This window comes from Hyla sarda, chromosome 2 (assembly GCF_029499605.1).
Source record: "Hyla sarda isolate aHylSar1 chromosome 2, aHylSar1.hap1, whole genome shotgun sequence".
Classification (NCBI taxonomy): Eukaryota; Metazoa; Chordata; class Amphibia; order Anura; family Hylidae; genus Hyla; species Hyla sarda.
Genome location: NC_079190.1, coordinates 167,377,089 through 167,401,116, shown reverse-complemented (window position 1 = coordinate 167,401,116; position 24,028 = coordinate 167,377,089). Strand labels below are relative to the sequence as shown.

Below are 24,028 nucleotides of genomic sequence, written 5' to 3'. Positions count from 1 at the left end.
CCTCCTTCCTCGACCTCCTTTCCCAATCTCCTATTCTGACCTCCTATACCATCCTCCTATCCTGTCCTCCTATCCCAACCTCATATCTAGTGTTGCTCGCAAATATTCGCAATGCAAATTTTATTCGCGAATATCGCATATTCGCGAATTTGCAAATATTCGCGAATATAGCACTATATATATTCGTAATTACGAATATTTTTTTTTCACAGTACACATCATAGTGATCATCCCTCTCTGTTTCCAGCTTGTGTGGTGTAAAGAAGGCTGTAATACTACTGTGTGAGACTGGCGTGCAAATTTTTGCATTTGAGAATATTTGCATATGCTAATTTTCACATATGCAAATTTCCGCATATGCGAATTTTCGCACATGCGAAAATAAAATGTGAATATTACGAATATGTGAATTTAGCGAATATATGACGAATATTCGTCCATATATTCGCGAAATATGGCCTATGCCGCTCAACACTACTCATATCCCTTCCTCCTATCTCGACATCCTATCTCGACCTCCTATCCCGACCTCCTATCCCATCCTCCTTTCCCGTCCTCCTATCTCGACCTCCTATCCCAACCTCCTATCCCGTCCTCCTATCTCAGCCTCCTATCCCGACCTCCTATTCCGTCCTCATATCCCTTCCTCATATCCCGTCCTCCTATCTCAACCTCCTTTATCGACCTCCTATCCCGACCTCCTATTCCGACCTCCTATGCCGTCCTCATATCCCAACCCGTAATATGTGTACCAGGAATTGAAATATCTCCAGCCGTTTGGAAGTTATGCAGTAACATATATTTCCCATAGAATTGAATGGGATTTTAAACAAAAACCCCGCCCCTGGAGTATGAGGGTGAGTAAGGGTTAAATTACCTATCCCATGTTTGTTGTTGACATATAAGTAACATGTGTGCCAAGTTTCATGTTAATATCTTTAGCCGTTTGGACGTGATGCTTGAACATACACAAACACACACACACACACGAACACATACACACACACATTGAATTTTATAAATATTGATTTTAAGGTATATAAAGTGACCAGAAATGCACAATTGTGGACTTTCTTTTTTTTAAGTGTAAGCCATCGACCAAGTGGTTAAGCTAACCTTATTTTTTGATAGTTAGGACATTTACGCATATGGCAATACCACATATGTTTATTTTCAATTACATTATTTTATTTAAAAAATTGGAAATGGGGGGTGATTCAAACTTGTATAAGGGGAGGGTCTTATTCCCATTTATTAACTTTCTTTTTACACTTTTTTTTGTCCCTATAGGGGGCTATACCATGCAATCTTTGGATTGCATACGCTCTTCAATGCTATGCAACAGCACAGATCAGTGCTATCGGTGCTCTTCTGCTCCAGCCTGCCAAGGCTGGCTGGGAGCTTCAGCGCACCGATCGGATGGCGAGGAGGCAGGTAAGGGTCCTCTTAGCTGATTGGGACATTGCGGTTTCACCATGATGGTCCCAATCAGCTCCACTGAGCTAACCGGCACTTTAACCCAGCATTTTAGACACCACAATCAACTTTAATCAGGCATCGGCGATGCCTGGCATTAACCCTGGGTCCTGGCTCCTGATAGCAGTTGGGACCTACCTGGTTTGAAGTGTTCTCCGGTCATAAGCACACTTCAAAGCCGGGGATCATGACCCTGCATCCTGAAAAAGTAAATGAAAAGTCGCAAAATGTTGAAGAAAATCATCCATTGTGCAAAACTTTGCAGCTTTTTAAAGAAAATGTCTGGTGGTAAGAAATGTATTCCCTACCCGCAGGATAGGGGATAAGTGTCTTATCGCAGGGGAGGGGTGAGCGGTGGAAACCTCTGGATCTCCCATACAGGGCCCTGACTCGGCCCTGGCTGAGCTTCTGTGTTTGATGTTTTGCACACAGCAAGTCAGCTTGTATAAACAAGCCCCGTCTATTCACAGGAACGCTGTTTTTCCACCTCTCCTATAGAGAAAAATTAAAGGGGGCATGTTCGTACCAGCTGACCTGCGCTGAGACTGGGCCTAGCTGGGCCCCGTACGGGAGATCCAACAACCTAAAAAAGAGTCCAAAAAAAAATGGCTCCTCTAAATAAATGAAAAAGGGGTCTAAAAAGACAGAAGACCAAATATGTAAACCTACAGTACGCTGCAAAGAGCGTAGACCTTATGCCCCAATAATGAAATACAAGTAATATAAAAATATATATGTAAATTTTATGAAGTACAAAGACATAAATTAAAAATATATATGATATAAAATAGGAAAAGAAAATTCATACACAGTCAATATAAATCCATATATATATAAAAATTAATCTCAATTTACAACATATAATAATTGATGATAGTAAAAGCAGGATAAAAAAGTGTATATAAAGGGAGAGTTGAGTCCGGTAGGTGGATTAAAATATATATATATATATATATATATATATATATATATATATATATATATATATAGAGAGAGAGAGAGAGAGAACAACAATGCTTCAGCTCACCCCAGGTGCGCACGGACAGAGCGCGGACCTCGCCCAATGGAACAGCAGAAGAAAAAGGAGTCCAGCGTCCAGAAACTCGGAGGAAAATATTTATTCACCAGATGGTCATACAGGAACACAGGGTACAGTGACGCGTTTCGGCTTTACAACAAAGCCTTAGTCATACACAGATTGTACTACAAAAAGACCGGGTTTTATACATGTGGGTGGGCGGATATGACGTAACGGCACACCTGTACTAACAGGTGGACGTGACGTCAAGGCCACACCTACACAAGATGGTATAACCACCCACATGTAGAAACCAATGGCAACCGCCACTGCAAGACATGCAAAACATAAACCAAAAGAATTTTTTATCTGAGATTTATCAAATATGGACGCTTTTACATGAAAACAGTATTAAAATATTTTATAATATATTAACATACATAAATATGACAATTTCTTTATTACAAAAATATCTTAAATATAAAAGAGAAGAAAGATATCAACATCATTTGTAAGATACAGAAATCTATTTCTCATAGTAATAAAAGAAAAACCGCATATCCATGAAGCATTCACACTCATGGTTTATATAAATGAGTGTGTTGCGGAATTATGCTATCGCACTACAAAAATGGAACAGCTAGAACCATGATAGTCATTGAAGAATAAACAGATAAGAAGGGGGGGAAAAAAGGGGGGGGGTGGGAAAAAAAGGGGGGGGGGGAAACAGGGGGGGAGGGGAAGGGAGAAGGAGGGAAAGGTTAGTGTGGGAAGGGGCAGTGACCCAGAGAAGAGGAAAGAAAAAGAGGAAAAAAGAAAACTCAAAAATACTCAAAAAAGTAATGAACTCAAAAAATGCAAAAAAAAATAAAAAAATCAAGAAATTATATCAGTAATGTAGGATCGTGTCCATTCTTTTATTCAAACCTTGAGGATATCTAGTCCCCAGCTTCAGGATCCAAAAGATCTCACGGTCTAGGATCTTATGTTTTAGATTACCTCCTCTAATTGGAACCGTGACCCTTTCAATCCCCTGAAGCCGGAGGCCAGAGGTATCCCCAGCATGCGCCTCCGCGCAGTGCTTGGATACCATTGAGACGTTCCTAGATAGGAAATGTGGTACATCGGAAATATGTTTCCGAATCCTCATTTTCAGAGAACTTGTAGTGCAGCCTACGTATTGTACCTGACAGCTAATGCATGTGAACAGGTATACGACACCAGTAGTGTTACAGTTAACATACTGCTTGATTGGAAAACTAGTATGGTTAACTGCAGACACAAATGTAGTAGAATTGAAAATATAGCTGCAACAAATGCACCTTTTAGCCCCACACTTGAATGATCCAATGTATGTCAGCCAAGTGGGTTTAGTCGAGGCCTTATCCTGGAACAGGCTAGGAGAGAGACGTTGGCCAATAGTGGGTGCTTTCTTAGACACACATCTATGGCCCCCTATCAAAGCCTGTTTAAAATCTGGATCACTACTTAAGATCGGCATATACTTATTGATGACCTTCTTAATTTTGTGAAACTCTATGCTATACTGGGTAGAAAACACTACTGGTGAATTATTTCTGTTATCAAACTTAATGTTTCTATTTTGACTATAGCTATGAATGACATTTCTATCATCACCATTATGTGTTTCACCGTGCATATCAGAAGTGATACCCATCAAAGACTTGCGATCTTTACCATTGGCAACCGCAAGGGCTTTATCAATGGTCCACTGTGGATAATTCCTTGCTCTAAGGCGGTTGCCTATGGAAACTGCCTCCCCACTAAAATCAGCGTCTCGGGTACAATTACGCCGAGCTCTAATGAGCTCACCGGTTGGGAGGTTTTCTATAACGTGTCTGGGGTGACAGGAATCGGCATGCAGGATGGAATTCACTGCAGTATGTTTCCTATAGGTAGATGTTATAACCTGGCCGACTTCTCTGTCACCCCACAGACGCAAATCCAGAAAATTGATCACCTCTGTCTCCACAGTTACAGTGAATTTTAAATTCAACTCATTCTGATTGAGGTATTCCGAAAATTCCTGTATGGCCGCTACATCGGACCTCCAAATAAAGAGGAGATCGTCAATGTAGCGGCCATACCACACCAAAGCGTGACTGTGGGGATTATTGGGGGCGAAGAGAATCCCCCTCTCCCACCAACACATGTAGATGTTGGCGAGAGAGGGGGAGAACTTCGCCCCCATCGAGGCACCGGTGGTCTGCAGGAAAAACACGCCATTGAACATAAAAAAATGATGCTTTAACAAATAATCTACTACCAATAGCATGTATTCCCGGAGACCACCGGGGTATCGAGAATAGGTTTCCAGAAACCAGGATAAGGCTAATGAAGCAAGATGATGTGGTATGACAGAGTACAGTGAGGTGACATCAGCTGTCACCCACTGATACTCCTCATGCCATTGTATCGAGTCCAGCATTTCTAACACATGTTTAGTGTCTCTTATATAACCTGGGATAGTAGGAATGAGTGGCTGTAGAAGTGAGTCGATCCACTCGCACAACCGTTCATTGAGAGATGAAATCCCCGCCACGATAGGCCTAAGTGGAGGGGGAAATACCCCCTTGTGCACCTTGGGCAGCGAATGGAATATAGGTATAACAGGGCTATCAATAATTAGATATTTAGCAATACTTTCTGTAATATATCCATTCGCTGCACCAAGATGCACAAGGGACTCTAGGATCTTCTTGAATTTCGGAGTCGGGTCACTTGGAAGGGGTCTGTATGTATCTAGATCATTTAGCATTTCCATATTTAACTTGCTATAGAGTCCCCTATCCAATATGACCACCGCTCCTCCTTTGTCTGCTTGTCTTATGACTATGTTGTCCATGTTTTCCAATTCTTTGAGAGCATTTCTTTGTTTGAATGATAAATTATATTTAACAGAATGGTTTTGCATGGACAGCATAGTCAAATCTGACTCCACAGCATCTTGAAAATTATCTAGTGCTGGGGTGCGGGACATGATGGGATAAAAGTCCCTATTGGAAGTGACAAAGTCAGGGATGTCAGTTGAAAAACTGGTATCACATTGATCCTGTAAATTGGACGCCAGGGCAAGTTCAGAAAAGCTAAAACTGGCCGTGGAGCTCAATGGGGATACATGCGAGAACCCAGAGACTTGAGATGAATGCAAAGAGATATTTATATTGGACACATCCGATACAACAGCATCACTAGAAAAAGTATTAGTAACATCAGATGCGGTATTTTTCTCAATATTAACAAAATGTTTACGCAAAGTGATATTACGAACAAAACGGTTTAAATCAAGTAAAGTCCGGAATAAATCAAATCTACATGTGGGGGCAAAAGAAAGTCCACGGGACAAAACTTCCAGTTGTGTGTGAGAAAGAGTGGTGGCAGATAAATTAAATATGGGAATAGAAGTCTTTACCTCTTCTGATTGTGCTTCATTAGCCTGGTTTGAACGATGTTTTCTGCCGGCACGGCGTTTTTTGACGCCTTATTCTGAATCTTGTGCATCTTGGTGCAGCGAATGGATATATTACAGAAAGTATTGCTAAATATCTAATTATTGATAGCCCTGTTATACCTATATTCCATTCGCTGCCCAAGGTGCACAAGGGGGTATTTCCCCCTCCACTTAGGCCTATCGTGGCGGGGATTTCATCTCTCAATGAACGGTTGTGCGAGTGGATCGACTCACTTCTACAGCCACTCATTCCTACTATCCCAGGTTATATAAGAGACACTAAACATGTGTTAGAAATGCTGGACTCGATACAATGGCATGAGGAGTATCAGTGGGTGACAGCTGATGTCACCTCACTGTACTCTGTCATACCACATCATCTTGCTTCATTAGCCTTATCCTGGTTTCTGGAAACCTATTCTCGATACCCCGGTGGTCTCCGGGAATACATGCTATTGGTAGTAGATTATTTGTTAAAGCATAATTTTTTTATGTTCAATGGCGTGTTTTTCCTGCAGACCACCGGTGCCTCGATGGGGGCGAAGTTCTCCCCCTCTCTCGCCAACATCTACATGTGTTGGTGGGAGAGGGGGATTCTCTTCGCCCCCAATAATCCCCACAGTCACGCTTTGGTGTGGTATGGCCGCTACATTGACGATCTCCTCTTTATTTGGAGGTCCGATGTAGCGGCCATACAGGAATTTTCGGAATACCTCAATCAGAATGAGTTGAATTTAAAATTCACTGTAACTGTGGAGACAGAGGTGATCAATTTTCTGGATTTGCGTCTGTGGGGTGACAGAGAAGTCGGCCAGGTTATAACATCTACCTATAGGAAACATACTGCAGTGAATTCCATCCTGCATGCCGATTCCTGTCACCCCAGACACGTTATAGAAAACCTCCCAACCGGTGAGCTCATTAGAGCTCGGCGTAATTGTACCCGAGACGCTGATTTTAGTGGGGAGGCAGTTTCCATAGGCAACCGCCTTAGAGCAAGGAATTATCCACAGTGGACCATTGATAAAGCCCTTGCGGTTGCCAATGGTAAAGATCGCAAGTCTTTGATGGGTATCACTTCTGATATGCACGGTGAAACACATAATGGTGATGATAGAAATGTCATTCATAGCTATAGTCAAAATAGAAACATTAAGTTTGATAACAGAAATAATTCACCAGTAGTGTTTTCTACCCAGTATAGCATAGAGTTTCACAAAATTAAGAAGGTCATCAATAAGTATATGCCGATCTTAAGTAGTGATCCAGATTTTAAACAGGCTTTGATAGGGGGCCATAGATGTGTGTCTAAGAAAGCACCCACTATTGGCCAACGTCTCTCTCCTAGCCTGTTCCAGGATAAGGCCTCGACTAAACCCACTTGGCTGACATACATTGGATCATTCAAGTGTGGGGCTAAAAGGTGCATTTGTTGCAGCTATATTTTCAATTCTACTACATTTGTGTCTGCAGTTAACCATACTAGTTTTCCAATCAAGCAGTATGTTAACTGTAACACTACTGGTGTCGTATACCTGTTCACATGCATTAGCTGTCAGGTACAATACGTAGGCTGCACTACAAGTTCTCTGAAAATGAGGATTCGGAAACATATTTCCGATGTACCACATTTCCTATCTAGGAACGTCTCAATGGTATCCAAGCACTGCGCGGAGGCGCATGCTGGGGATACCTCTGGCCTCCGGCTTCAGGGGATTGAAAGGGTCACGGTTCCAATTAGAGGAGGTAATCTAAAACATAAGATCCTAGACCGTGAGATCTTTTGGATCCTGAAGCTGGGGACTAGATATCCTCAAGGTTTGAATAAAAGAATGGACACGATCCTACATTACTGATATAATTTCTTGATTTTTTTTTTTTTTTTTTTGCATTTTTTGAGTTCATTACTTTTTTGAGTATTTTTGAGTTTTCTTTTTTCCTCTTTTTCTTTCCTCTTCTCTGGGTCACTGCCCCTTCCCACACTAACCTTTCCCTCCTTCTCCCTTCCACTCCCCCCCTGTTTCCCCCCCCCCCCTTTTTTTCCCACCCCCCCCCTTTTTTCCCCCCCTTCTTATCTGTTTATTCTTCAATGACTATCATGGTTCTAGCTGTTCCATTTTTGTAGTGCGATAGCATAATTCCGCATCACACTCATTTATATAAACCATGAGTGTGAATGCTTCATGGATATGCGGTTTTTCTTTTATTACTATGAGAAATAGATTTCTGTATCTTACAAATGATGTTGATATCTTTCTTCTCTTTTATATTTAAGATATTTTTGTAATAAAGAAATTGTCATATTTATGTATGTTAATATATTATAAAATATTTTAATACTGTTTTCATGTAAAAGCGTCCATATTTGATAAATCTCAGATAAAAAATTCTTTTGGTTTATGTTTTGCATGTCTTGCAGTGGCGGTTGCCATTGGTTTCTACATGTGGGTGGTTATACCATCTTGTGTAGGTGTGGCCTTGACGTCACGTCCACCTGTTAGTACAGGTGTGCCGTTACGTCATATCCGCCCACCCACATGTATAAAACCCGGTCTTTTTGTAGTACAATCTGTGTATGACTAAGGCTTTGTTGTAAAGCCGAAACGCGTCACTGTACCCTGTGTTCCTGTATGACCATCTGGTGAATAAATATTTTCCTCCGAGTTTCTGGACGCTGGACTCCTTTTTCTTCTGATATATATATATATATATGTAATAAATCTATATGTACATACAGGGGATAGGATTAAGTGTGCAGAAGTAACTAAGAATAAAGTGCAAGTGCTAAAAAACTGTAAACACTTCTTACATAGTGAGAAATATCACACAGTGAATAACTAAGCAAAGTGCAACGTGCTAAGAAAACAGTGGTGTTTAAGCAGCATAACATGTGATGTGTTAAGTACAAAAAACAAAAGTGCACAATGGAAATAACAGTTAGATAAAATAGAAGGCAGAGGACATATAGATAATATACTGGACCCTACACCTGCTATAAGTCTCCGACTCGTTTCGCCCGCAACCGGGCTTTCTCGAGGAGTGTCAATCCTCGAGAAAGCCTGGTTGCGGGCGAAACGCGTCGGAGACTTATAGCAGGTGTAGGGTCCAGTCCGGTATCTATATGTCCTCTGCCTTCTATTTTATCTAACTGTTATTTCCATTGTACACTTTTGTTTTTTGTACTTAACACATCACATATTATGCTGCTTAAACACCACTGTTTTCTTAGCACGTTGCACTTTGCTTTGTTATTCACTGTGTGATATTTCTCACTATGTAAGAAGTTTTTACAATTTTTTAGCACTTGCACTTTATTCTTAGTTACTTCTGCACACTTAATCCTATCCCCTGTACGTACATATAGATTTATTATATATATATATATATATATATATATATATATATATATATATATATATATATATTTTTTTTTTTTTTTTTTTTTTTTTTTTTTAAATCCACCTACCGGACTCAACTCTCCCTTTATATACACTTTTTTATCCTGCTTTTACTATCATCAATTATTACATGTTGTAAATTGAGATGAATTTTTATATATATGGATTTATATTGACTGTGTATGAATTTTCTTTTCCTATTTTATATCATATATATTTTTAATTTATGTCTTTGTACTTAATAAAATTTACATATATATTTTTATATTACTTGTATTTCATTATTGGGGCATAAGGTCTACGCTCTTTGCAGCGTACTGTAGGTTTACATACCCGTACGGGAGATCGCCAAGGTCCCAGGGGTTTGACCCCTCAGTGGTCAGACATTTATCCCCTTTCCTGCCGACAGAGGATACATTTTTTACTACTTGACTTCTTCTTTAACACAAAAAAATAAATAAAAATGTTTTAAACCAATGACAAATTCCCCCCAAGGTTTTATAAACCATAAAGCAATGTATTAATGTTATTGGTGTACTAATAAATATTGCAATCTTATTTTTAGAATAGTCTTTTAATGATCTTGCAAATGGCATGTCTTTGTCAGGGTGATATAGGCAATGTGATGATAAAGCACTTATTTGCTTTCACTCAATGAATCTGTGCTACAAATCTGTATTTCTAAGCCATTTGTAAATACAACCAAGCAAAGTTAATAGATTTAATAACAGAATCAAAAGTGTATGCATTTGTTTGTCTTTCTTAATACAGTCAATACTGTTGTTTTGAACCATCTAAAATAAAATAAAAAGACAATTACAAGTCATTAAAATATCCTTTAGATGTTTGTCTAACCTGTATCTAACCTAAGGTAACAAACATGCTATGCATCATTGATCCAATACAGTGGCTAGCATTAAGTAGTGACAAAAACAAATCATATTAGGACTCCTCTTCCCTGAACTGTAGTACTGGGTTTTATTATGTAAGCAGAACAGCATGAGGACTGAATGGAAAAAAGGAAACACAAACATATCTCATTCTTTTCTAGAACAGTTTTCAATTAAGAACTTCATTTCTTGAGTGAATGTTAAACAAATTGTGTATGGCCTATTTTAATCATAACTCTTTTTATCTTTTTGGATTTGTCATATAGATTATTATTTTGTGTAATGAAAAATGCTATAGAACCATTAAAATGAGATGACTAAGTTGGATTATGGGCTGCTTACTTACAAACAGTAAATAGAAGAGAACAATATGAGATTCTTCAATATCTAAACTACAATGGCAATTAACTGTTGGGCAGTGTGACACATACTTGCAGTAGTAGAGTGCCACAACACTTATTCCGTGTTGAACTGCTATGTTTATAGTGGGGAATTGGAGGCTCCAGGTGGAGTGAAAAATTCCTGGTATGCCACAACTGAGTTTCTGATGACTATTGCACCTGGGTGACTGTTTACTTGTATTTATTTGCATGGAATGAGATATATTTCAGATAAATTGTTGTCAAAATAAGCAATTGAGCATTACATGCTTTTTATTGTGGATGAAAGTGTGACAAACCCATTTTCCTATTATTTCTCTGTATCTTTTGGGTTGTCCCTGCAGCAAAAAGTAATGTGTTTCCTGGCTCCTTGGCAGCTCACTTTTAGGGAGCATGCTGGCACAGCCCAATGCTATTTTCCCAACTTGAAGGGTAAAGGCCATGTTTCGGGGGCTTGGACAGTATTGTGATCATCACATGCGAGTGAAGCCATGCCTGCATGCAGTGGTCATGGGCTGCACAAAATTGCTGATATTGCTGTGACAGTTATATAGCCTGAGGCTCAGTGAAACGGCCAAGCCCCCTCGGCACCCAAATATCCTCTGAGTATTTAGCAATGCTAATTGGACACAGGCCCTTGACTTGAAATTATGCATAAATGCAATATTGATATCTTCATGTCCCACAACCAAAATCTTCTTGTAGCCCTAGCCTTAAAGAGTACCTGTCATCAAACCATATTTTCCAAACTCCAATAGAAAAGAAAAATGGAACGTAGCACTCACCCCAATGTTACAAAAACTTGTGGATTCTTTATTTAAAAGAAATCTGGCATAGTTACAAGCAGGGACGGGAAGAACAAACAACATGGACTCCTCCGGGCTCAGAGGACTGGCGACAGCTCCGTTTGGTGGCTAAACCCGCTTGGTCACGCATCACCCGACATTGCACATGGCACCAAGTTAAGTAAGCTTGGTCTCCGTGAGGAGCTGATGAGCAACGATGATCAGCTGATGAGCATTGTGACCATGGCAACAGATAAACAGACAATGCTGTTACCTAAGCCTGAGATAGGCTACTCTCCCCCAACAGTGGGAAGGAAACTGGGAGGTTCCGGCTGTTTCGAGCTGTATCAGGGAACGGCACCTAAGAGAAGACAAAAGGTGAGATGCAAATGGACAAACAAAGGAAAAAAGATAAATCAAATAAAATGATTAAGTTCATTGCTTTCATTTAATCCGAGGTCTCCGGTAGCGTGCAGTTTAGATGTCCAGCTTTTCTTGTCGCAGCATAGTGGTCATGTCCAATCCTGGGCGTGGACCCGACACCATTGCGATCCCAAAACATCTCAGAACATCTAATACACCTGCATGTTCTTCAGTTATGTGCTGCGAGATCTGTGGTACTCCCAGTCCCAATTTTGTGAGGCGCAAATGTTCCCTGAGGTGGTGGAATACAGGGCAGATAGTGGAGCCCCTTCCACAGGGGCATGTCAGTACGTATATGACATGCTTGGTACGGTGATGAGGTCCTTGACATGTATATCGGTTCCTCCCACTGTGAAATTCTTCCCGACTGTGAGGAATTTGTAGAACGCACATCTGCCACATTTGTGGTTGCCTTCTAAAGGGGAAGCGTCCAACCACGTTGTTTTTTAAATGGTGGTGGTTGTTTTAAATTTACTACTGACCAGTTTGTTCTTAAGTGAGGTACTCCTTCTGGAGGTCGCTAAAGGCTTGTTAATAGCGACATCCTTCAAAGTTGTATCTTCCTCTATGAGGTGCCAATGTCTGGAGATGGCCTTGTGTATCTCTGTGGACATATTATTGAACTTGAAAGAGAAAGTAAAGCCCTTTGCCTGGGGATTGTGTGTGCAATTAGTTTTACTTATGAGGTCGCTGTGAAAGTGATGCTTCTGTTTTCTCCGAGGCAGTGTGTAAAAGCCCTGCTGGATAGCCTCTCTTCAGATGTGCGTTCTGCAAGTTCCTCACAGTCGGGAAGACTTTCACCGTGGGATGAACCTATATACATGTCAAGGACCTCATCACCTGCCGTACCAAGCATGTCATATATGTGCTGAAATGCCCCTGTGAAAGGTTTTATGTCTGCTCCACTATTAAGCCTGTACTCCACCGCCTCAGGGAACATTTTTGCCTCCCAAAATTGGGACTGGGAGTACCACAGATCGCGCAGCACATAGCTGAAGAACATGGAGGTGTAGCAGATATCCTGAGATGTTTCGAGATTGCAGTGATGTCAGGTCCACACCCAGGATTGGACATGACCACTAGGCTGTGACAAGAATAAGCCCGTTGGATATCTAAATTGCACCCTACCAGGGGGCGTGGCTTGGTGCTTGCTGGAGATGGCCACCTGAGAGACGAGCTCCATGCCTGCTAAGCAACTGCAGCGACTTGTGACTCTGTTTACTTTTCTACCCTTTGTGAGCGTTACTCACTCCTGATGTCTTCCAGATCCAGTAAACAGGGAAAGACCGGCACCAGGGTACGTAAACTGACCGTTTTATATGCTGGTCCGGGCCCACAGTGCTTTCAAGATGGCGCAGGCCTGTCTTCTCCCGCTCACTCTGAGTCCCTCAGCTACCAAACAAGGACTGCACCGTCAAGAGAGCCGTTTGCCTCCCAGAGCCAGAGTTTGTCAGTGCTGCTGTCACTGCAACAGATTTCTGCGGCTCTGTCTCTGTCTCCCACTGGCCTTCTACTCACAGCCTCTGGAGGAAGAAGCGAAGGGCACCATGGTGCATATTACTCAGCCCCAGCATCTCCTATAAGTGGCAGCCTTTTGAAGCAACGTCAACAGCTGGAGGATGATGACCTGGTCTCTGCTAATGATGGGGTAAGTGCTCCTAATAGTTCCATGCCTCCTGTTATTGTCAATTGCCTAGCAAGCCAGCCTACTACTGGCTCTACAGTCACTGACCTGACTTTGAAAAATATGCTGCTGGCTCTCTATCAGTCTATACATGCAGATGTGGGACAGATGCTTAACGCTGTCAAAGCTGAGCTAGTTGAAGTACAACAAAGTGTCCTACATGCTGAAACCAAGATGGATGATTTTGCACCATTGCACAATGATCTTATAGATGCACACTATGATCTGGAATCAGGGATGACAAGCCTCCGGGCAGGTCACTCCCCAATAATGTTAAGTACAGGGGGATCCCGGAGACTGTCTCACCATCTGCACTGTAGCAGTTTCTGCAGGAATATATTAAGCTCGTTTTACCTGCCTGGTCCCTTTCTGGACTTGGCGATTGACATAGTGTCCCTAAACTGGCTCATTTTGCTGATGATGCACCACGTGATGTACGTCTGCACTTCTACCATACCAAAGATCAACTGATGGCTGCTGCTAGAAAACAACCCACCTTGCCAGGCGACTATGCCAAGATTACCCTTTACGCAGATTTATCAGCAACTATGTTACAAAATATAAAAGAGGTGTATATATGGATATGTACTGATTGCGTATTTTCTCAAATCTGGGCTTATATAGTTAGTTAGTAATAGTATAGAGAATTCTGGGTATCTCCCAACCGAGTAATGACAATACTCCCAGTCAATTATGCAATCAAAGAGGGGGGGGGGAGAGGAGTGACTAAGACTTAACTTTTAATCAAGTAATCTTAAAAAATATATAAATATATGTGAATGTACAGTGTGGGGTAGATCTGATAATATCTCCCCACCATAAGGACGCAATAATTACACACTGTTAAATGACCACGAGTGTTTAGTATTGTAATTTTAGCATCATCAGTTATTTCCCTTAATGTCCGACGCGTTTCGGTCACCATCCATGACCTCCTCAGGGACAGGTAGGGTGCTATTTAATATATCAGATGAGCCCTGCTTATAAGTGGTACAGTCATAAGCCACGTCTACATATAGCAGGGAGTTAGTTAAATACTAAATAGTTGTAAATAAATTGATTTATGTGTTGGTGGTGTAAGGTGAAAGAAAGAAAAGGATGTGATATATATATATATATATATATATATATATATATATATATATATCCAGGTATATCACCTGAGTATATGTGTATATAGAAAATGTGTATAAATATTAAGTAGAAATTACAATAAGTGATTGGGTGATGTGAGTGGATAGTGTATGGGTGGTAAATAAGTGATTTAGGAGAATTCAATATATTTCAATATTTATTTATAATATAGTGACTATCTACCCCTGCAGGGCCCTTGCATACGGTAGAATAGTACAATTGATAGTAAAATAGTTTAAAATGTATAACTTTTAATTAAAAATAGTTAAAAAATAATAATAAAGCTTATAAAACGTATAGACAGACATATATATATATATATATATATATATATATATATATATATATATACAGGTGTGTATATATATGAAAACCAGCTATTGTTCGCTTTCCAGGATAAAAGGCAATAGTATTGGATAACCTTGCAATATTATAGTTTGTATCCGGTTTGTGCACAGCACCACTTACCGATCCTCCTAGCGGTAATCCTAGGCACACAGTCAGACTGACGCGGCTTGCATCCGGCTCTAGGTTGGTAGATGCCTGTCTGGAGGATAAGCCGCAAAGCAGCTACGTGGGATCCCGTGATGCCGGACTGGCACGGCTGGCGTCCGGCCGATGGAAACTGTCCGGGCTGAGCGGGTGTCCACGGAAGCGGTGGTAAAATAGAGGATCAGCAGTGGATGCTGGCAATGGATACTGGCAGTGTCCTCGTGTGCTGATGCGCACGTATTGCAGTGGGCCCCAGTCCTAGGGTCTCCAGCGGTTGCAAATCGTAAAGTGCGTTCCTGGCTTTTGATCAAGGTGTCTGTATCAGACTGCTGGTATAAGGTGGGTGGGCTAGACGCGTTTCGAGACACGCTTCGGTCTCTTTTTCAATAGCTATGTTGGTTTGTCTGTTATGTGGGGTTTATATAGTCACAGCATCTCTGTAATTAGTAAATTGGCTGGGCTATGGTTGAAATCAGTACTGAATCTCCTTCAGGACATGAGATCTGGATGGTTCCGGATTTTTCATGGAATATATGAATACTGGATCAAATATAAAATATATAAAATGAAAAAGAGCATATAAGCATATTTGACCATACAATTATTGCATAGTATAGGAAAATTTAATCTTGGAGATTGCTGTGTGCAAAATTATGTGTGAGACTTATATATGTATGAGCATGGATGTGTTTGTATGGTATTCCGAGTCAAAGAGTGATATATATTGAATGAACCACTAAATGTGTATAATGATTTCAAAAGTATAATGAATGATATTTTAGTTTGTATCTATCTTATCGGTAGATGATTCAGTGTGTCATGTGTTAATAAATTAAGTGTGTGTATATATGAATGAGATAGAAATATAGATTTGTAATATAAATATCTGTATGAAGTATATGTGTAGAATCATGATTAGAAACTTTAGTGTATATAGATGTTAAAATATGCTATATATACAAAAATATATAAAAATATATATTGGATATTGAACATGATTGTATGGATATAAATGTAAAAGAAAAATACACAGGGAAATTATATAAAATCATATAATGTAAAATGGTTTGATTGACAAATGTGTAAATAGGTTTGATGTGTTATCAGAGTTATTTGATAATTAAAAAAAAAAAAAAAAAAAAAACTTTTAAAAAATCTTTCTCTTTTTTTTTTCTTTTTCTTTTTTTCCCTTCCTCTCCTTCCTCCTTTTCTTCCCTTTCTTTTTCCTCTCATTCTCTCAAAATTCTTTAAAATGTGATATTGTGTATGTATGTGCTTTCCTCATCGTCGCCTCCGGCAGCACAACTGGGTAATACTGGTCATTTGACCACACACTAGGACCGCCCACCTAGACTCAATACAATTAATTAATTAATTAACACTGGGCCAAATTGCCCATAAAACACCCTCACCAACAGATCCACACTGTGTTTTTTTTGGTCCTCTTTGATGAGGGCCACACGCTGTTCGCCCATCTATCAGTCCTGCGGGGTCTGGGCTGCATCTTTGTACGTGAGTATGCTGCCAGTGCGGGGTCCTGGCCTTCCCTGCCACCCTATGTGCCGGTGCGGGGTCCCGGAGTTGCTCCTGGACAGGAGTAGGTGGCAGGGCTCAGTCAGTGAAGTAGCCTGACTTGGATGGAGCGGACCAGTGCGGGGGCTGGGCTCCGGAGCGGAGATGTCCGGACTCTGCTTATAGGATTATGTGGCGGTGAAGTATCCTGTCAGCCTATCCTGTCTACATGTCCCGTGGTTTTACCTGGGTCCTCCGGCAGATGCGCTGTGGCGGTGAGTCTTCTTCTCTACCTTTTCCGGGCGGTGCGCGCGGCCTCCAGCTGTGCTTCTGTGTACTGGAGGCGCGCTTGTGACGTCGGCGCCTCCTCCTGTGTGTCCCGGCGTCTTGGGCGCGCGGCCTCCAGTTGTTGCTTCTGTAGGCGGCAGCTGGGCGCGCGCTTGTGACGTCAGTGGCGTCCTTCTCAGCGGGGTGCCGGCAGTTACGACTATATTAGACCTGGAGTCTGGTGTGCTCACCCTCTTGCTGGGCAGCCGGGCTCTTGGTCTAATAAGGTATTTAAGTTCTTATGGTTGTTTTTTCCTGGGTTATGCTGCTGTTGCTAGCATTCTGGTTGTTTGTTTCTTCTTCCTGTATTGCAGATGTCGGAATCTGGCAGGAAGAAGAAGACAAAGTCTAAACATAGATGCTGTGTGTTCTGCAATGAACCCCTTCCTGATGCCTTCCCATTTGATGACTGTGAGCTCTGCTCTAAGAATATGGAGCAGAGGTCTCTAGGTTCCAGTAAAGTTAAGCGCTGTATAAGCTGTCTTCACCCGTTGGGGGCCTTATCATCTTCCAATATCTGTGATGATTGTGCTCCTATTGAAAAATAAGGCTTTGAGGATGAGGCTAGAGACTTCTTTTCATGAACGCATGTCTGTACCTATTACTTCTGACAGCAGTGCGAAGCCTAAGAGAACTAGATCACTTTCTAGTTCTTCATCTGATTCTTTGCCGGTGTGTTCCAAGAAAGTGAAGCATGTAAAAAAGTCGGTCAAAGTTTTGTCTTCTTCTTCTGATAGCTCTTATAGGAAAAAGAGGAAGCATTATAAAAATAAATTATCCTCATCCTCCTCTTCTAGTTCCGGTTCTGAGTCCGATGTATCTGATGACTATTACTTGTTTAACTCTGAAAAAACTAACAAGTTGATAAAGAAAGTGAAGAAATGTGTGGAGACAGGAAAAGATAAGCATAATATTAAAGGGAGAGAAAGACTCGTTTATTTTCCTAAGAAAAAGTCTAAACATCTATCAGGTCATAAGATACTTGAAAGTATCATGAATAAAGAATGGGAGAAGCCGGATAAACGTCTGGACTTAGGATCCAGATTCAGACTTCTATACAGGTTAGACCCTTCAGTATCTAAACGGTGGGATGAACCTGCTAAAGTAGATCCGGCAGTGGCAGGAATCTCCAAAAAAGCATTTTTTCCAGCTGATGACTCCATCCTGTTAAAAGATATCATGGATAAGAAAGCTGACACTTTGCTAAAGAGGTTACATATTAATATGGTGTCTTTAAATAAAGCAACTTTGTCTTCAGTTCCCGTATCCAGGGCTATGAGATTGTGGTCCAGCCAGCTCTCTCGCAAGTTAAAGAGAAAAATGCCAAATCATCATGCAAAAACTCTAATTTCCTCTATCAATTCTGCTGCTGATTTCTTATGTGACTTTTCTTTAGATGTACTGAAGATAGTAGCCAAGTCTATGGCAGTAGCAAACTGCGTCCACAGAGCTATCTGGTTAAAATCATGGTCGGGAGACTCTTCATCTAAATCTCACTTTTGTACCTTCCCCTTCCAGCCAGGTAGACTATTTGGGAAACATCTGGATAAAGTAGGGATGGGATGGTGTTCTGGTCCTGCCGCATTCCTTTCGCAGACCCTTCAGAGGGAACCGTAACCAAAGGGGCAGAGGAGGTTTCCGCAGGCGGAGTTTTCAGGAAAGATCGGATAAAAGGTTCCAGTTCAAATCTCAAGATAAGGGAAGAAAAAAGCCTCCAGGTCCCCCTCCGCCTAAACCGGAGTTCTGACGCCAGAAGTATGGTTCCGGTAGGTGCAAGGCTTTTCCATTTCTTGGAAAACTGGGAAGAAATTATTTCCGACCGGTGGGTTTTGAACATAATCCGATCCGGTTATGCTCTGGAGTTTTGCCACCTGGCCAGGGACAGATATTTGCTCAATCTGGACAAAGACCAGCGGGTCTTAACTCTTCTGTCAGAATTTGTTGCAAAAAATGCACTCGAACCAGTTCCATCTGAAGAAGAGTTTCTAGGAGTGTATTCACGTGTTTTTCCTGTGCCCAAACCCGGCGGAAAGTGGCGCTTAATTGTGGACCTTCATTTTTTAAACAAACATCTTCTAAAAACCAAATTTCGAATGGACAACATCAGGTCCATTTATGGGATCGTCCAGCAAGAGGAAGTCATGGCATCACTGGACTTGAAAGATGCTTACCTACACATCCCTATCAAAAAAGAGCACAGAAGGTACCTCAGAGTAGCGATTTCCTCGGAAGGGGGAAAAATTTTGCATTACCAGTTTCGTGCTCTACCCTTCGGGTTGTCTCCTGCTCCAAGGGTATTCACAAAAGTAGTGGTGGTCCTTGTAGCAGCCCTCCGGCTTCAAGGAATGAGAATTGTACCATATCTGGACGACTGGCTGGTTATTGCCAACACCCCAGAGCTATTGAAGGATCATCTATCAGCCTGCATTCAGTTATTACAAAAAGTAGGATTCATAATAAACTACCAGAAATCGGAACCTGTTCCAACATCGCGGATTCAATTTCTGGGGTTGATGATAGATCTGCAAGCGATGAAGACTTTCCTGCCATCTGCCAAGATCAATTTGATAAAAAGAATGATACTGAGTCTGTATCACTTTCCGAGACTGACCATCAGAAGGGCTATGAGCATCCTTGGTCTCCTTACGGCGACCATAGAAGCGGTTTCGTGGGCGAAGGCGCACTTTCGACCACTGCAGCAGGAAATTCTTCTAGCCAACCAGCGTTTTCTTCACCTGGATGCTTCCATGAATGTTTCCTTCAAGGTCAGGACCAACCTTTTGTGGTGGACAAACAAACTACATTTACAGGAAGGAAAGAGTTTCGTTCCAAGCAACCAGGTAGCGATTACAACGGATGTCTCGGCTGTGGGTTGGGGTGTCCATTTAGGACAGTCATGGACTCAAGGTCTCTGGATCCCAACTGTCTCGAAGAAATCATCAAATTTCAGGGAGCTAAAAGCCATTCAGCTTGCCCTGCGCCATTACGAGTCATCTGTCTTAAAAAAAATATGTCTTAGTGCGGACAGACAACGCTACCGCAGCTTTTTATATCAACAAGGAAGGCGGAACTCGTTGTCGCTTCCTCCAGAAACTCTGTGCAGAGATCATGAGTTGGGCGGAGCCTGTGGTTCTGGGTCTAAGAGCCATTCATATCAAGGGGGAGACGAATCTTCAGGCAGATCTTTTGAGCCGACAGACTCTTCAAGCAGGAGAATGGTCCCTGAGCACAAAATACTTCAACATGATAACGGAATTATGGGGAGTCCCAGAAAAGGATCTGATGGCCACCAGGTAGAATCGGAGATTACTCAAGTTTGGTTCTCTCAGAAGACTCGACCGTCCGGATGTGTTGGACGCGTTCTCCTTACCATGGATCGGGAAGTTTCTGTACCTCTTCCCTCCACTTCCCATAATTCCCAAAGTATTGAGCAAGATTTTGGCAGAGTCACCATCTGTAATTCTAGTGACACCTTTCTGGCCCAGGAGGGCCTGGTTTCCGGTTGTCTTACATCTGTCAGGAGGCAAGTTCTTCAAGTTACCACCTGTTCCGGATCTGCTCCGACAGAAAGGGTTCTTGCATCCACGTCCGGAGCGCCTTCAGTTGACAGCCTGGTATCTGAAGGGGAGAGGTTAAGGCTTCTGGGTCTTTCAGATGAAGTAGTGAACATCTTGCTTTCATCTAGAAAGTCTTCTACAAATTTTATATATTCCAGATTGTGGAAGAAGTTTCAATCTTGGCTGACGATGGAAAACCTGCAATTGTCATTGTCCTCGTTACTACAGTTTTTGAAAGCAGGATTTGATAAAGGACTCAAGCCGAACACTCTCCATACCATACAAGGTCAACAGCACGACGTCCAGATCTGTTCACGGCCACTGATGGCGTTTGGTAGTTCACAAAAATCCGCTCCGCCACCTTCCAGATAAAGTCAGAATGAACAAGAGGCTTGTCACTCTTTCCTCTGTGCAGTATATAGGCATTCCAGAGGCATTGTTCCAGGAGATGCCTAAAGATTTTTTTGTAATATTTTTTTTGTTGTTTCCGCATAGCCGGATAAAATGTCATCGCCTGATCGGCTCTATCGACTCCTCCCATGGTGTTGTTGTAGTCAATCACAAGTTGTGGCTTCATGACATCTTTCCCACCTCTTGTATGGACCATGGCAGTGGAGGTGTTATGCACTGTACTCATTAGGCACACATCTTTTTTGTCACGCCAACGCATTGCCATCATCTTTCCTTTCTGCCAGGCAACCATTTCTCCTGTTTTCAGTTTTTTCTTGGCAAACATAGATGGCAGGTCACGTCGGTTGGCCCTAACGGTTCCATATCCATCAGTCTTGTGTTTTAGCAGAAACTCGTACAGCTCAGGCGATGTGTAAAAGTTGTCCGTTGTTACACAATACCCCTGATTCAGCAATGGCTCAAGCAGTGTAAGGACTGATGACGTTGCCATCCCATAGCCGCTGTACCTGGGGTTGAATTGTGTTCCTTTACCGGTGTATATGACGGAATTCCATATATAGCCAGTGGCAGACTCGCAGAGCATATAGGATTTTATTCCAAACCGTGCTCTCTTGGATGCGATGTATTGAATCCAGCTGAGGCGTCCCTTGTAAGCCATCAGACTTTCATCAATGCTGATGTCTCTATCTGGCACATAGGCCTGCTGGAAATTTTTTAGGATCATTTGGTATACTTTCCAGATCTTCTTGAGTTTTGGCGCTGGATGTGTGGCTTCATCAAATTCCTCGTTGTTGGTGAAGTGCAAATTCTTCATTATGAGGGAAAATCGGTACTCGGACATGATGGTGCCAAAAAATGGGGTTGCCAGCAATTTATTGGTAGTCCAGTACCATTTCTGCAGGGGTTTCCCCACCACCCCCTGAAGAAGTATTAGCCCCAGAAACTTCCAGATGTCCTCTTTAGTCACCGGTTCCCATTTTCTATTCCTGGAAAACTTGCTATGCAGAGTAGCGGATTGCTGCTCGTTGTAGCGATTTGTCTCCGTGACAATCTTTTCAATGACGTCATCTGTGAGAAATAATTTTAGGTACGCCAAAGGATCATTGTGCTCAACCTCTACCTTCATCCCAGGTGATCCAGTAAACGGAAATCTTGGCGGCGGTACCTCATCCATACCGCAATCAATAGGGCACCAAGTGCGCACATCACTGAGCTCGGGTGCAGAATCGTCGCTGTTGCCACTTCTCTGGTCGGTGTCAGAGTCGGATGACGAATCTTGCCACGAATCGCTATCGCTGGCGCTCAATTCTGCGAGGGGCTCTGTGTCGCTGCCGCTGTCACTCATCTGATCCAAACCCGCTTTGGAGATGCTAAAGTGACGCTTTGATGCCATGGTAAAAAAAAAATTTATTGGCAGAAATTACAGCAAAAAGGGCAGGCAGGGCAGTGTAGGATGATCTGAGGTGATACTGTTTCAAATCTGAGGTGATACAATGTAATCTGACAGGATTTCACTGTATCACCTAACTTTATGTGTGTGTGTCACTTTTATGCTTGAAACATTTGAATTACCCGCCCAGTTCCACCCCCATGAGCCTCTGCGGCTCACAGAGACGGAACCAGGAAGTCAGACGGAGGCATCCGCCTGGGCTCTCACCGGCAATCACAGCGGGGACATCGCTGGATCGCAAGGAGAAGGTAAGGAGACTCCGCTGCCAGCTCCGATATCTACCCCGAGCGTGACTCGGGGTTACCGCTTCTGGTAGCGAAAATTAACCCCGAGTCACGCTCGGGAATACCGCTAGCCTGGTTAATGGAATGCGTTTTGAGATTGGATGAAGATGTGATTGTATCTGTTTTTTTAGGGAATTCTGTGACTTTGCAGTTATTACATTGGCCACATCTGTAGAAACCTATCATATGAGAAATAGTGGATTGGATTGTTGAATATTGAGTAGTTTTTAACTGTTTTGTGGTAGGGGCTATTTTTAAACCTAAATTCGGTGCTTTAGTGAAAATAACAGGAGCATGTTTTGGAAGTGATGAACCGATAGTTTTGTCAAGATGTAGTAAGTGCCAGTGTTTGTTGATTTTTCTTTTGATCTGGTTGTGTGAAGTGTTGAATGGGATAATTAATTTTGCTTGATGTGTGTCTTCTTCCGGTTTTTTATGGGTGTCATTGAAAAATTGTCATCTGTCTTGTGATCTTGCTTTATGTAATGAGTTTTGTAGTAATGTAACAGGATAATCTTTTTGTAAAAATTGTTGTGTTAATGTATGTGCTTCGTCTTCAAATTGGTAAGTTTCTGTACAAAACGTATGTAACTGTTTTTGGATGTTAGTTTATGATAGGTGTTACAGATGACTTTATTTTCTCGTATTGTAATCTGTAGGTCCAAAAATTCTATTGTCTGTGTGCTGATATTTGGAGTGAATTTTAAATTATGTGCATTGTTATTTAGATGTTCTATAAATGTTATTAACTGTTCCGGAGTGCCTTTCCATATGATGAGGATATCGTCAACATATCGCTTCCAGAGGACCAGGTCAGCGCCGAGTTCTGGAGTGAGAGTGAGATTTTCCCAGACGTAAGGCCAAAAAACAAAGTAGACAAGATACATTAAATGATGATACATCAATCATAAATTTAAGTGATAAAACATTGTCTACTCAACATATGTCCCTATTAAATAAAGGACTCAAATTTGCTCCAAGTGAACCAATGAATAAATGTATGATATATATATAGGGATAGAAAAATATATGCGGAAATTATGCCTAAAAAAATAGTATCAAAAAAATCCCATAGAACACACCATCCCAACACATTTATACACACACACAAATCTTAAACAAAAATCTAAAGTGTACCCAAAACAAGAGATGAGTGATCCTATGACTACATTTAAGGTAAATATAGAAAATGACATAAAAAAAAAATTAAAAATTAACAACAAAAAAAACCTAACAAAAAGAGAAATACAGGCAATGAAAGATCTCCAAAAAGATAATAATATTACCATACGGCCCGCCGACAAAGGCGGAGGCATAGTAATCATGGACACCGAC

General features: G+C 41.6%; 1 long non-coding RNA gene across 1 annotated transcript in view; it reads left to right on the top strand.

The window, feature by feature from the left end:
* The first annotated feature begins 11,693 nt into the window (after positions 1 to 11,693).
* Positions 11,694 to 24,028, top strand: part of LOC130357757 (uncharacterized) — a 58,438-nt gene continuing 46,103 nt past the window's right edge. The window contains exons 1-2 of the long non-coding RNA XR_008889249.1: positions 11,694 to 11,797; positions 13,109 to 13,490. This is a non-coding gene — a long non-coding RNA (uncharacterized LOC130357757). The remainder of the gene's footprint in view (positions 11,798 to 13,108; positions 13,491 to 24,028) is intronic.